General features: G+C 39.5%; 1 non-coding gene across 1 annotated transcript; it reads right to left on the bottom strand.

Annotated features, from left to right (window-relative positions):
• Positions 1 to 5,850: 5,850 nt before the first annotated feature.
• On the bottom strand, positions 5,851 to 5,932 carry trnal-aag (transfer RNA leucine (anticodon AAG)). Its single transcript has one exon. It is a non-coding gene; the product is annotated as a tRNA-Leu (tRNA).
• Between the last annotated feature and the right edge of the window lie 3,263 nt (positions 5,933 to 9,195).

Genomic DNA, 9,195 nt, shown 5'->3' with positions numbered 1-9,195 from the left:
GAACGCTATCTACCTTAAAACACACTTAATAAGGTACCATAAATACTTCATCTTAACTCAGTTATCTTAAGATTATAAAAATAAAGTTGATTATAAAATTAACTGCAGCACTTACCCAATCCAGGCGTACAAAGACAAAGATAGCCGATGGACAAGAGATACGGCAAGCCGCGCACATGCACCAAAATGGCCGACGGACAGAAACACGCTGCCCATTCAGAGCCAAAATGGCGGATAGACAGGAAACCACGCTGCATTCCCAAGACAAAATGGCGCCGACAAACAAAAGAAACCACGTTGCGCATCCAGCACACGGTTTCACAGACAAACATAAACAGAGACTTACTGACAAACAAAACTCCTGATGTACTGTTTTCGAACCGAATTTAGAATTTAAAGTAGTCTAATTAACCGAACTCCGCTTCCATAACAGTCAAGCCCGAATTTAGAATAATCTTATTGATCAAATCTCGTTCCCAGCACCGACAGATTCTTTCAAGATTAAACGGCACTCCGTTGCTCAAACAGACAAGCCCGTATATAGGACAATCTTATTGATCGAATCCCGTTCCCAGCACCGGCAGATTCTTTCAAGATTTCCCACACGAATTACGAATTCCGCTCCCATAACAGACAAATTCGTTAGAATTTAGAACAAACTTCTTAATCAAATCCCGCTCCCATAACAGACAGATCCTTTTAAGGTTTATTACAATCGAATTAGTCGAGTCCCGCTCCCATAACAGACAGACTTTCCTTTCACTCCAATAACAATGGCGCCCTTTACCATTTATTACACCGGTCTGGTTCAGACTCAGCCATCAGGAAACATACATTTTAGCTCCAACATATATTCACAGTTTTAAACTATCTAATGATACTTTAATAATTTAATCAGACACTTACGGATTCTGAGATTCACTTTCACACTCAGTACGCTAAATAATAAATGCAGCTAATATATATACAGAGAACGTCTGTTTACCTTAAGTAGGCACGCGCCTTGTACTGAGTACAAAAGCTCCTCAGAATCTCCGGTCTTATCTCAGTCAGCTGAATTAATTCTGATGCAATTCTCAGACCTCTTGAACCATCCTCTGGCTACCATTTGTTAGGATGAATCTTTTAGTTCAAAAAGGTCCTGAAGAAAGCAGTCGGGAAGTCCAGAAAGTACTCTTTAAAACACTTTATTAAGTGTAAAAATGATCTGTGAATATATATCAGAGCTAGGCCGATCGGCGCTCCTTTCTCCTGCAGTCTAGACACACAACCACGTAAGAAAAAAGAGAGCGAGCCTCTCTCCCCGCCGGTTTTTAAACTCAGCTAGGCTCCTCCTCCTTTACTGCTGGTGGAGCCAATGAAGTGTGCTAACAAGCCCCGGGCTCTGCCTCCCCCCCTCGGTAGGAGTCAGGGAGGGAGCCTAGCCGGCGCCATGTTGGACAAAAGACCATGCGGCCTGGATGTCGTAAAGCTTGGAAAATGCCGTAAAACTTCCCATATTAAATGTACGTTTTTATGTTCCGAAAAACCTAACACATGCGACGTGGATGAAGTACTGTGGCCAGACCTAGCCCGGAGGAGAGATGAAGCCTAGACACAGACCCAACCCCTACCCTCCCCCCAACCAACACACACACAATTAATTTTTTGGTAAAAAATAAAATTATTTGTTTGAAATTAGCTTATTCATAGATGTGTTTGGTTTCTGTCCAACTACATGTGGTGGTTCGATTTTTTTCTTCTTATGTGCTGTACAAACATTGTATTTAGAGCAGCAAATGATTTGGAAAAAATAAATATTTTTGCTTTCAATACTGCTTCTGTGTGTTGTGAGTATATTCCACCTTCTCTCTGCACGTTTGTATGGAAATAAATGTAGAATCCCATGAAAAACAGAAGAGCTTTAGGTTTTAAACATCAGTGTGTACATGATGTATCCAAAATGTCATATTATGACAAAAGTGTTTGCAATGTGAGGTCAATGCTTGCTTTTGAGATGTGTTTATGTTTTTTATTACTTCAAATGCCATTCATTATTTCAAATGCCATTCATAATTTATAATCACTGATTTGTGAGATATCAGCAGTAGTAGATCATGTTTAACTGGTTTAATATTGTTTAATCGCTGATTATCGGCTGTTTTTCGTGAGTATGTTGGGCGGTTTTCCATGCATTTTGGCGGACTTTTAAATGCGCAATCTGGCAACCCTGGCTGAAGCGTTCATTCATATTTTGGAGCGATGTATGTTTGTATGCTAGAATATAAATAACATCTTTTACAAACTGCTGTCTATTTACATTGACATTTTCTCTTCTGTCTAAACCTTGAAACTGGGTTTGTAAAAGTAAGCGATACTCTGGATAATACATTTAATGAGCTGAACTAACTGAGAGAAGCGCTAACGGTGGTGGAAGAGTCTAAAAGGGTTTGGAACATAGTCGTATCATCATAGCAGTACAACACAGTTTTGTCCGTAGCATCCGAAAATATCCAGAAGCCAATATACAAAAAACGTTTATTTTAGTAAACTCACCTTGTTGAAAAAAAGTATGACCTCAAAATCTAAACAAACACAGTATCCGCTGCTGCAGTCTCTACACAAACTTTTCTGCACTGAAATCGCACCGCGGTCACGCCATCTGCACTTTAAAAAAGCTCGGTCACGCTATCTGCACTTAAAATTTTACTGCGCGTTTAAACCGTGTTATACGGTAATCAAAACGAACCTGCTGTTTACAGTTTAATAAACATATTGTACTGTATTATAATACACAGACTCTTCCACCACCGTTAGCGCTTCTCTCAGTTAGTTCAGCTCATTAAATATATTATCTACTGTATCCAGGGGCGGAGCCAGGGGGTGGCCAGTGGTGGCCATGGCCACCATAAATGAATCTTCGGCCACCCCTCCGGCCCCCCCATCACCGCTTTGCCGGCAACTTTTTTTGCGGAAGCATTTCTGCACGCAGGTGTTCTCACAGGGACGCAGCGCACCTCAAAGAAGTAGTTCTCCCCCAAAACCGTGCAGTAATACACGACATAAAGGTCAACCACCAACATAATTACAGAAGCAGTACTACATAGTGCTACTAGTACTATTTAGTAGTATTTGTGGCGAGCTACGAGTAAAGGCGCCAGCTGGCTCTGCGCGTTCCAGTGTTGCCAGATTGGGCGGTTATCCGCCTAATTGGGCGGATTTTGTTGGAAAACAATTTAATCGCAGTTAAATAACACTTCTATTTAAAAGAATATATTCCGTTTTAAGAAGCTCCAGCATTGTAGAAGGCTATTAAAAGTAAAGTCTATTTTCAATGCTGATTTGGCTTAATAGTGTTGGTCAGTCTGTATCATATTGTTAAAAGAAAATTAAAATTAGTTTTCCATGCATTCACACTAGCATGTTCTGGGGTTCAAATGAGTCTCATCATTACACACAAGTTGGCAGCCAAATGATAAAGTATTGCAAGGGAATATCTAGTGCTGGACAATAGTTCGATATCGATATATATCGCGATAGAAAATGTTTCAATAACGGTGATATGATTTTTAAACAAATTCGATCGATATGCATACGTAAGTGCATGATGACGTGCGCCACAGTTACCGCTCTGATTACACTATAATACCTACAACACGGTGGATATTAGCGGCTAAATGAGTTCAACAGCTGTGAGTGAACGAGCATCCACAGTCAATCTGCGACCAGCCGTTCGAGGGGAAAAAAAAGTCTCTGTGACTCTGAAAGTCTCCGGTGCACCAACAGACACACATTAGGCCCATATCTAATCATATCTATAAATCTAAACCAATCAGAGATAGTGAAGGGCGGGACCAGCGTCATCACCGGCGGGCGTTACACAGCGAAATATCATGACGGAGTGTGTAGAATATGTGTGAGCATCTGTGCTGCTGTTACAGATGTTTGTTTTAATGTAAAAACATCAATCAAATATCGGTGATAAGAAGACGTGACGTGTTTGTCTCAGTTGTTGTTTTCTTTAGTTCACTGACGTGAGAAGAGTTTTGCGCTTCGCTTTCACCACGACTCTCGACCTAAATAACCGATTTGCTCAGCGCTCGACTCGAGAGATAAAACATCATTAAAGTTCCATGATACAAACAAACATCTGTGTGAAATAACCATCAAACCCAGTCTAACGTTCCACATGTATCTGTGTTTAACTGGATTTACTTCACGTGTGGTGTTTATATTTCACGTTAAACGTTGTTCGTTCTGTCCGGGTTACTTTTACCGCGTCACATCACACAGTTCATCTTTTCTTTAAGGCACCTTAAAAATATCAGCGACAAACTGACTCAAAATGTAATAATGTCATGTCATGTAGCCTATGTCAATAATATGCGTCTCGTTACTGCATTAATTATATGTAATATTCTTATCATTAAATGAGATGTTCAGTTTGAAGCCCTTAAAACACTTGCACTTTTAATTTAGATTTTCTTTTAATTTAATTTATCTTGAGTTTAAATTTCAGCTTAGTGAAGCACTTTAATCACCAACACTTCAGTAAGTTACCTTTCGTGTAGAATTGTGCTTCAAATAAAGAACTTTATGTTGACCAGATTGTTAGTTAATCAATATCAATCAAAGTCAGTATTAAAAAAAGTGAACCTGTGAAACAGGTGTTAAATGCGATGCGGTTGAAAATTTGGGTGCACCTAACTTTTGTGCTGGTGCACCTAAGAAAAAAAGTTAGGCACACCAGTGCAACCAGTGCAAAAGGTTAGTCTAGATCCCTGAGTGTTGCCAGATTGGGCGGTTTTCCTCTAAATTGGGCTTTTTTTTTATGCTAGGCTTGATGTAATTCTACATGACACTCACTGCCTGTATAAGGTAAATGAGTGAGTGACCAAAACACTACTAGATCCACAGCAACTTGCCACATAAAAAAAAGGTATCAGACAGTTTCTGTGCCACCCCTGTGTGAGCAATGGTCTCAGTCTGGCCACCCCTATGAAAATTGTCTGGCTCCGCCACTGGTGTAAGCAGCAACATACTTCACCTAAAACTTTATATAATCACCTTCAAGAGAGCCGAAACAGAAATAAAAACATTTTATATTAATTGAAGTTCTACAGGACAACATACTGTATGTTAAAGTTTGTAATTTAAGTCACATGCTTGTGGGGATTAAATCAGGTTGCAGAGCCTGGATAGCTCAGTCGGTAGAGCATCAGACTTTTAATCTGAGGGTCCAGGGTTCAAGTCCCTGTTCGAGTGCGTTGCTTGCTATTGCATTAGGTAAGCGGTAATTTTCAGCATTTAACCAGCCACAGCGAAGAACTTTTGGAGTAGCGACTAACCTTAACCCATCAGATACACGACCATTCTTTTGTTACAGTAAGCTTGCAAGCAGAGCAACAAGACGGTCAGTATTTAAGGGCTTACTTTCTTACAACATTTCTTCTGCTAAACCATCGTGCTGTATGCTTAATTTAAGACTCCGTGGTGCATCGGTGTGTTTGAGCTTGTTTAAAAGCTCATTGGCTTTAGAACGTATGCTGTTTTCACAGTGTCTGCGTTCCATTTTAGGTGTAAACACAGTTATTGGGTGAGTACAAGTTTTTTTTTTTAATTATGTTTCCTATTATATCATAGTTGCATGTAGTCGGAGCGATGCTAGAGATAACAGCAACGATACAAAGGTACACCAAGTTAAGGTTTGTGTGCACAGTGCGGTCGAACTGTTTCATGTTACATAAAAAAAAAAGTTAGGAAAGGTTGTGGGTCGAAAAGGGCCAATCGCGTGTGCCACACTTGGGACTGTGATTGAGTATACGTTGCATTGGGTGGGTAAACATGGAGCCGGCGTTGAAAAGCCTGAGTTGGCAGCAGTGGGATTCGAACCCACGCCTCTGAAGAGACTGGAGCCTTAACCCAGCGCCTTAGACTGCTCGGCCACGCTACCACTGGGTAAGGTGCTGATCGAAACGAGCAACTACGTATGCAATGTCTACATGCATTTTCCAATAGAAGTCAAAGAGGTTGCAAGTGCAGTCGCCACACTTGTGATAGCTCAGTCGGTAGAGCATCAGACTTTTAATCTGATGGTCCAGGGTTCAAGTCCCTGTTCGGGCAAGTTATTTCTTACTGCATTAGGTGAGCTGTAATGTCCCGTACTACATGGTTTGTTTAGAATGATGAAGAATTTGTACTTTGTGAGATATTTCTAAGTAAAATAGCATGTACTTGATAAGCTTGAAATAATTGCACACTGCATGTGTAACATGTTCTCCATACCAACTAGTTGTTTTAAACAGACTGTGGTAAATAGAGGACAGTTTAAATCTATATTTATGTGCAGCCTAATAATGCACTGAGTTTTAGATATTAATACCTACATATTTATATAATATATATATATATATATTTATATAAAGCAAGCCTGGATAGCTCAGTCGGTAGAGCATCAGACTTTTAATCTGAGGGTCCAGGGTTCAAGTCCCTCTTTGGGCGAGTTGTTTATTACTGCATTAGGTGAGCGGTAATGTCCCGTACAACATGGTTTAATTAGAAAGTTCAAGAATTTGTACTTTGTGAGATGTTATTAAGTGAAATATCATGTACTTGATAAGCTTGAAATAATAGCACTCTGTGTGTGTAACATGTTCTCCACACCAACTAGTTGTTTCAAACAGACTGTAGTAAATAGAGGACAGGTTTATATTCATCACTGGGCCAGTGATAGCTCAGTGGTTAAGGTGCTGGACTAGTAAACAGAAGGGTTGCCGGTTCAAGCCCCACCACCACCAAGTTGCTACTGTTGGGTCCCTGAGCAAGGCCCTTAACCCTCAATTGCTCATTGTGTAAGTTGCTTTGGATAAAAGCGTCTGCTGAAAATGTAAATTTATGTGTAGCCTAATAATGCACTGAGTTTTAGATATTAATACCCACATATTTTTTGTTGCCTTAAAGACTCACTTAAATCCTGATCATAATTTTTGATGCTGCGTTTCATTAAGCGATGCCGCAACGAGTTTCATATTACATGAAACCCTTAAATAATCAAAATGTATCTGCACTGGATAATGCGGGCATCAATCCCGCTGCCTCTCACATGCTAAGCGAGCGCTCTACCTTTGTTCCCATTTTGAAGGTTGTGATATTACTTTAAACTTACCTTTTCTTTTTCATGTAATTACTGATATTTTACTGGATCTCTGCTGACATCTTGTGGGCCATATTGACTAATCAGTGAAAATTAATTTGTCCTTGTATAATAAAACCATTATGCTTATTTAGCTTTAATTAGCTTTAATTATTAAAGAGTTAATAAGATAGTGATGGTGAAACTAAAAACCTGTTATTACCATAACTAAGTGTCTTTACCATCACAAGAAGTTATGTGTTGGTAATGACATGTTGAGGTAATGACAGTTTTTACTTAGGGAAAAAAGTAAACAGCTAGTATACAATGTACTTTACATACATTTAAATAATGTGAACATTTCAATTGTAAAATACTGCTGTAACAATGTAAATAGACGCTGAATAAACATACTTTATGATCAGGATGAATACATGTTTAAATTTCTCACATTTTTAGAGATCAAAAACCAAGGTCCTGGCATCCATGTGGATGTTACTTTGACACGTACCACCTACCTCAGCATTGTTGCAGACCCTTTCATGCAAACTGTATTCTCTGATGGCTGTTGACTCTGAAGAAGTAACTTTGTATAAAGCTTGAGATGTCAGAAGTGGGATAAGAACTCACGCCTCCAGGGGAGACTGCGACCTGAACGCAGCGCCTTAGACCGCTCGGCCATCCTGACATGCTTACGAGGTCCTAATGCCAATTACCAGCAACACCCCCACATGGCCAAAGATTTGTACAAAGTGCTGAATCTTTTCACATTGTTATGTATGTTAGAGGGTTAAAGACATAAATTTGTATAAAGCACTAGCAGTCAGAAGTGGGATTCAAACCCACGCCTCATGGGACACTGTGACCTGAACTTAGCGTTTTAGACCTCATCCTGACTAGCTTGGGTACCATCGACACCACCATTTGTACGAACTGCTTAATCTTTTCACATTATTATGTATGGTAAATTTACTGATTGTAACCCATTTGCTGCACTGTACACTTTGTCACTAGGCTGTAAACCATATATCAATAGAAAGGGAGCCCCATATGAGCACTCCAACTGACCAAATAATGTTTTTGGGTGGACCATTGTTAGCACTGTAACGGCACTAGCATGTTAGGGTGTGTTTTCCCTGGTATGAGTGTATTGGGTACAGCCTTCTTTTTGGGTTTTTAACTGACTGGATTATTTATTAAGAACTCAAACCCTGTTTGTGCTTGTTGTAGGCTATTCAATCCTCCATTAGATGGAATAATATGAATATAGTTAATATTGCGTTAGAATCAAGCAATAGAACACGAGAGGGAGTGTGTTATCGCGAATAACATCACGGCTGTGATTCGGTCGCAGCCGTGATGTTATTCGCGATAACACATGACCTCAAGTGTTCTATTGCTTTTATACAACAGTTTTTACAAAATAAAGAAAGAAAATAAATCAAAGAAGCCCTGAATTTCATAATAAATATGCTTTAATATTGACAATACCTTCCGCCAAAAAGTAGTTCCACAACGAATATAAAGTTTAACACTACGATCGGGAAAAAGGTCTGTGTCACCTGCGTGCGCGTTTGTGTGCATGAAGCTTGTCGTTACTGGCAACGCGTCAGCGGAGTAATACAGTTGTGGTGTGAAAAGGCTGTGCTGTTATCACGAATATCAGCACGGTTAGAACGCTTCTCAACCAATCAGATTGTAAGGTCGGAACTAACTGTGGTATAAAGTAAAACGATGTCTGTTTCTATCACAGTTTCATCGCATGCTGACCTCTAGAATACAACTGATGTATGTAGCACTAAGAAGTGTTTCTTAAGGGTTTTTTTGTGTTCTTGGTAGAACTGTTGCTACTTGAAGAACCCTTTAGTAGAATTCAAGGTTCTTTGCTAACTCAATTAGATTTTTATGGATTTTTTTTTCTCTTGCCACATATAAATGCACATTACATTTTAATGACTGGAAAACAATCGTGCAAAATTCTCCTCCAGAGATGTTTTTCTTTGTGTGTAAACAGCAACAGCCTTCACCTTTAAAGCACCTTTAAAACCCCCTTTAGCCTTTTGTAAATTGTAATGTACTATCAG

Source organism: Trichomycterus rosablanca, chromosome 10 (genome assembly GCF_030014385.1).
Source record: "Trichomycterus rosablanca isolate fTriRos1 chromosome 10, fTriRos1.hap1, whole genome shotgun sequence".
NCBI lineage: Eukaryota > Metazoa > Chordata > Actinopteri > Siluriformes > Trichomycteridae > Trichomycterus > Trichomycterus rosablanca.
This window is presented reverse-complemented; position numbering and strand designations above follow the sequence as displayed.